We start from the raw sequence: 6,400 nt of genomic DNA on the forward strand, positions 1-6,400 counted from the left end.
AGTGAAATGTGGATTAAAATGCTATTAACATAGCCAATTAAACATAGGCATAAACAAACCAGTTAAATCAATAACAGTAGCTGCTGCATTACAGAGCTGGTGATTCTTGGTGGCTCACTCTGCCCATCTGAGGACTGCCCAGAACAACAAATGTGAAGTTGTGATGTTTTGCATGTCGATGGGGAGGCTAATGCCCCAGAGCAAGGGCTAACCACACCTTTATGGCTCAAACACAGCTAAGTCATACTGGGGGTTAAGTATTATTTTGTTTCCTAGATTAAAAATGGTTGATTTTTTTTCTTCTTTTAGACTCTTTTATTTTTTATTTTTTTACTGTTATACTTGATGTATTCTAGGTCTCATGGACAATGTGTCTCTGTAGTTGCTGTAATTGGTCCTTGTGGCTGAGACATGAGTCTGGACAAGGCCAGCAAAGAGCATGTGCCATCTGAAAGGGAGATTTTGTAGGGAAAAACTAGGTTAGCAATAAAATAAACAGAGATAGCCTGCTATTTCACAGCAGAATAGTTAACTGTTCCCAAGTCTTGTACATGGCCGTGATGTCCAGCACACCCATTTCACGCTTTCTCTTTTTTTTTTATTTTATGAATGCTAACCTTGGTTTTGGGCATGCATTTCTCTGTCCTGGAATTATGAAGACCTCCATCTTCTGCACCTTTACTTTAAACATTTGTTAGTCCATTTTGTAATATTTCAGTATTACCTCCTCACCAGTTCTTCTGCTTTAGATCAATGTAAACTGTCAAATGTAGAAAATAAATAAACTCTGTATAAGTGTTCTTGTGTGGACTATGAAATAGAGTAACCCTGGAATGAGAAGGTTGGAAGTGCTTTGTATTTTCAAGTTGTTTGTTAGTAATATCTAATTTCTCTTCCTGGTCAACTGGCTTAATCCTTTAGTCTTAAAGGGTTAAGTGCTACCTAGAGTAGATCTCATCCTGATGTCAAAAGATTTCTCTGGATGGCTGGTATCCTAAGGCCCAAAGCCAGCAAAAGAATTCGTCTGCAAAAAGTCAGCATTGCTTTATTGAAACCCCCATTTGAACAGTGAGGTGAAGCATCACTGCTCTATTTATCTCTTAAAACCACCTTCTTAATGGCTATAGGTTTGACAATAACAGGAGAGCACTGGGTATTTTTCAGTCTGAGATCTTTCATAAGAACAAAGAAGTGATGACATTTCCTCTTGATTCTTAATCTGAATCCATTTAAAAATACAAAATGAAAAATAATGATCTCATTTATTTCTTTCAGCAGTGATTAAAATAAGTCATTCTTTAAACAACAAATGGAGAAGGAATTTTGTGAAGCATATTGGGGTTCTCTTCAAAAGACTAGACAATTCTTTGTGGTGTATAAGACACCCATTAGGAAGGCCACATTGATATTATGTTGGATTTTGTCCAATTAATGCCCTTTAAAAGCAGCTTAAAAAAATTGGAAAACAATGGGGCAAAAAAAGCAAGAGCCCTGTTTCCAAGGATAACTGGGCAGGTGGCTAGCAGTAGCCCGTGTTATGGGAATACCTTGAGTAGATGGTCCCAGACAGGTTATAAACAAACTCACTGTTGTGGTTTAAGCCCAGCCAGTAACTCAGAACCACGCAGCTGCTCGCTTACTCTCCCCTTTCTTCCGCCCCGCTCCTGGAGGGATGGGGAGGAGAATCGAAAGAATGTAAATCCCATGGGTTGAGATAAGAACAGTCCAATAACTAAAGTATAATCATAGAATTGTAGAATAGTTAGGGTTGGAAAGGACCTTAAGATCATCTGGTTCCAACCCCCCTGCCATGGGCAGGGACATGTTGCACTAAACCATGTCACCCAAGACTCCATCCAGCCTGGCCTTGAACACCACCAGGGATGGAGAATTCACAACTTCCTTGGGCAACCTGTTCCAGTGCCTCACCACCCTCACAGTAAAGAACTTCTTCATTATATCTAACCTAAACTTCCCCTGTTTAAGTTTCAACCAATTCCCCCTTGTCCTGTCATTAGAGTCCCTAATGAAGAGTCCCTCCCCAGCAACCCTGTAGGCCCCAAATAATACAAAACTACTACTGCTACCACCAATAATAATAATGATAAGGGAAATAACAAGGGGAGAGAATATAAAACTAAAAGGGGAAAGGAAAAAAGCAATAAACACAAGTGATGCACAATACAATTGCTCACCACCTTCTGACTGATACCCAGCCTGACCCAAGCAGCGATCTGGGCCTTCTGAGTAACTCCTCCCAGTTTCTATACTGGGCATGAAGTGCTGTGGTATGGAATACCTCTTTGGCTAGTTTGGGTCAGGTGTCCTGTCTCTGCTTCCTCCCCACTTCCCGTGCCCCTCCTCACTGGCAGAGTATGAAAGACTGAAAAGTCCTTGATTGGGGTAAGCATTATTTAGCAACAACTAAAACATTGGTGGGATATCAGCACTGTTCTCAGACTAAAGCCAAAAACACAGCACTGCAACAGCTAGTAAGAAGGAGAAAAATTGACTGCTACTGGTGAACCCAGGACCGTATAAACCCCTTACTCCATACCATTCGCGTCATGCTCAGATCCCACATTTTTCAATATACTATCGCTTCTTGTCTCTTGATATATATATACACACACATACACACACACACATACAAAGAGACAGATATCATTCCTTAGTCCATGGACCATCCCTATAAAATTCGCTGAGTTCATACAGTCCATGTTAGGCTCCATCTGTCACAACAGTCTTTCAGGGCATTCATAACTTGCATTGTGAAAGAGGTATCACTGCTGGACCATCTTCTGGTACCCCGTGCGTTGTTGGGGTGATGATGAGAGGGAAGTCAGGGTCAGTTGATGGTGACCTGAGGAGACTACTGGGAGACTCCCACTGCTGCTGCCAGATTTTCCCATGGCTTGATTCTCTGCTGATGATCAGGACAGCACATATCCTCTTTTCAAAACCCAGAGTGGCGGAGATCGATAAGCATTTAGCTGATAGGCTATAGAAGTGTTATATAGCAGGCAACAGCATACAATTGAGTTCATTGGCTGTTTTCCCCCAAAATTAAATCCCCTTGAGGTGCACACTGGACCTCCCCATCTTCCCGCATTACCCACCAAGTATATCCAGGTCCCTGAGCAAAAGCAACCCCACGAGTGGGTTTGCCTTTACCTGAAGCAGGAATAACCCAGACTGTCTTCACCAAGAAATTCTTGATGTGCACCACAGGAACTTTATCCCCCTCTACAGGACGTAAAAGTTCTGATTGGGCTGGGCCAGCCCTGTTGGCAGATCCCCTAGTGTTGACCAACCAGGTGGCTTTTGCTAAATGTGTATCCCAGTGTTTGAAAGTCCCACCACCCATTGCTCTCAGTGTAGTTTTTAACAGCCCATTGTACCATTCGATTTTCCCAGAGGCTGGTGCATGGTAGGGGATGTGATATACCCACTCAATGCCATGCTCTTTGGCCCAAGTGTCTATGAGGTTGTTCCGGAAATGAGTCCCATTGTCTGACTCAATTCTCTCTGGGGTGCCGTGTCACCACAAGTCTTGTTTCTCAAGGCCCAGGATAGTGTTCCAGGCAGTGGCGTGGGACACAGCGTATGTTTCCAGCCATCCGGTGGTTGCTTCCACCATGGTGAGCACATAGTGCTTGCCATGGCAGGTCAGTGGGAGTGTGATATAGTCAGTCTGCCAGGCCTCCCCATACTTGTACTTCAGCCATCGTCCTCCATACCAGAGAGGCTTTAACCGCTTGGCTGGCCTAATTGCAGCACATTTCGCATTTGTGAATAACCTGGGCAATAGTGTCCATTGTTAAGTCCACCCCTCGATCACGAGCCCATCTATATGTTGCATCTCTGCCTTGATGGCCTGAGGTGTCATGGGCCCGCCGGGCTAAAAATAATTCACCCTTATATTGCCAATCTAAGTCCATCTGAGCCACTTCAATCTTAGCAGCTTGATCCACTTGCTGGTTGTTCTGGTGTTCCTCAGTGGCCCGACTCTTGGGTACATGAGCATCTACGTGGCGTACCTTCACCACCAGGTTCTGCACCCGGGCAGCGATATCTTGCCACAATGCAGCAGCCCAGATGGGTTTACTTCTGCGTTGCCAGTTGCTCTGCTTCCATTGCTGCAACCACCCCCACAGGGCATTTGCCACCATCCATGAGTCAGTATAGAGATAAAGTACTGGCCATTGTTCTCGTTCAGCAATGTCCAAGGCCAGCTGGATGGCTTTCACCTCTGCAAACTGACTCCATTCATCCTCTCCTTCAGCAGTTTCTGCAACTTGTCACAGGCGACTCCATACAGCTGCCTTCCATCTCCAACGCTTTCCCACAATACAGCAGGACCCATCAGTAAACAAAGCATATTGCTTTTCACCCTCTGACAGTTCATTATATGGTGAGGCCTCTTCAGCACTCATCACCTCCTCTTCTGGTGACATCCCAAAATCTTTGCCCTCTGGCCAGTCCATGATGACTTCTAGAATTCCTGGACGACTGGGATTTCCTATTTGAGCTCGTTGTGCAATTAGTGCAGCCCACTTACTCCATGTAGCATCGGTCGCATGATGTGTAGAGGAGACCCTGCCTTTGAACATCCAGCCCAGCACAGGCAACCGGGGTGCCAGGAGGAGCTGTTCTTCAGTGCCAATCACTTCTGAAGCAGCTCACTACAACACCCGGGATTCCCAGGCAGTCTCCCATCCAAGTACTAACCAAGCCCGACCCTGCTTAGCTTCTGAGATCAGACAAGATCAGTTGTTTTCAGGGTGGTGTGGCCATAGGCTACTGCATGAACTCTCTCTTGTTTAATTTGTTCAAAGGCTTGTTGTTGCTCAGGGCCCCATTTGAAATCATTCTTCTTCCGGGTCACGTGGTAGAGAGGGCTTACAGTCAGACTGTAATTTTGGATGTGCGTTCTCCAGAACCCCACAACACCTAAGAAAGCTTGTGTTTCTTTCTTGTTAGTTGGTGGAGACATTGCTGTTATCTTCTTGATCACATCTGTGGGGATCTGGTGACGTCCATCTTGCCATTTTATTCCCAAAAACTGAATCTCCTGTGCAGGTCCCGTGACCTTACTCTGTTTGATGGCAAAACCGACCTTCAGCAGGATTTGGATTATTTGCTTCTCTTTCTCAGAAACTTCTTCTGCTGTATCGCCCCACACGATGATGTAATCCATGTACTGCAGGTGTTCTGGAGCATGCCCCTGTTCCAGTGCAGTCTGGTGGTGTGACTTCATTCAGGCCACGACAGTCCACTGTTAGTCTCCACTCTCCATTAGACTTTCACACAGGCCATATGGAGCTATTAAAGGGTGAGCGGGTCCTGCTGATCACTCCTTGGGTCTCCAGTCTCCAGATCAGCTCATGGATGGGAATCAGGGAATCTCCGTTGGTGCAATATTGCCGCCAGTGCACTGTTGTGGTTGCGATTGGCACTTGTTGTTCTTCGACCTTCAGCAATAGCACAACAGAAGGATCCCCTGAGAGACCAGGCAAGCTGGACAACTGCTTAATTTCCTCCGTCTCCAAGGCAACTATACCAAAAGCCCATCGGTACCCTTTTGGGTCTTTGAAGTACCCTCTCCTGAGATAGTCTATGCCAAGGATGCATGGAGCCCCTGGACCAGTCACAATGGGGTGCTTTTGCCACTTCCTCCCAGTCAGGCTGATTTCAGCCTCCAGTACGGTCAACTCTTGGGATCCTCCTGTCACTCCAGAAATACAAATGGGTTCTACCCCTTGACAGTTTGATGGCATGAGGGTACACTGTGCACTGGTATCTACTAGAGCCTTATACTCCTGTGGGACTGATGTGCCAGGCCATCTGATCCACACAGTCCAGTAAACCCAATTGTCCCTCTCCTCCACCTGGTTGGAGGCAGGGCCCGTCTAATAGTGATTATAAGATTCTCCACTTACATCCTGTAGAAAGGGATTAGCATTCCTTATCATATGAGTTGGAGTATATCAGCTTTTCCACTCCATCTGGGAAGCTGCTCATGGAAGATTGGAGCACAAATGGTTGGGTGCCACAAAGGACTGTCGTGGTTTAATCCCATGTCCTGGGTTCAGCTGTAGCAATCATTTTTCTACTTCTTATTAGCTGGTGCAATGCTGTGTTTTCGACTTTAGACTGAGAACAGTGCTGATAACAGACCGATGTTTTTAGTTGTTGCTAAGTAATGCTTACTCCTATCAAGGACTTTTTCAGTCTCATGCTCTGCCAGGGAGGAGGGGCACGGGAAGCTGGGAGGAAGCAGAGACAGGACACCTGACCCAAACTAGCCAAAGGGGTATTCTATACTACAGCACATCATGCACGTTACAGCTCAGCCAGTAACTCAGAACTACATAGCCGCTCAGTCACTCCCCCCCTT

General features: G+C 45.7%; 1 pseudogene; it reads right to left on the minus strand.

Moving 5' to 3' along the window:
• Positions 1–4,682: 4,682 nt before the first annotated feature.
• On the minus strand, positions 4,683–4,801 carry LOC115619323 (annotated as a pseudogene).
• Between the last annotated feature and the right edge of the window lie 1,599 nt (positions 4,802–6,400).

The sequence above is a fragment of the Strigops habroptila genome, chromosome W (assembly GCF_004027225.2).
Source record: "Strigops habroptila isolate Jane chromosome W, bStrHab1.2.pri, whole genome shotgun sequence".
Taxonomy (NCBI): Eukaryota; Metazoa; Chordata; class Aves; order Psittaciformes; family Psittacidae; genus Strigops; species Strigops habroptila.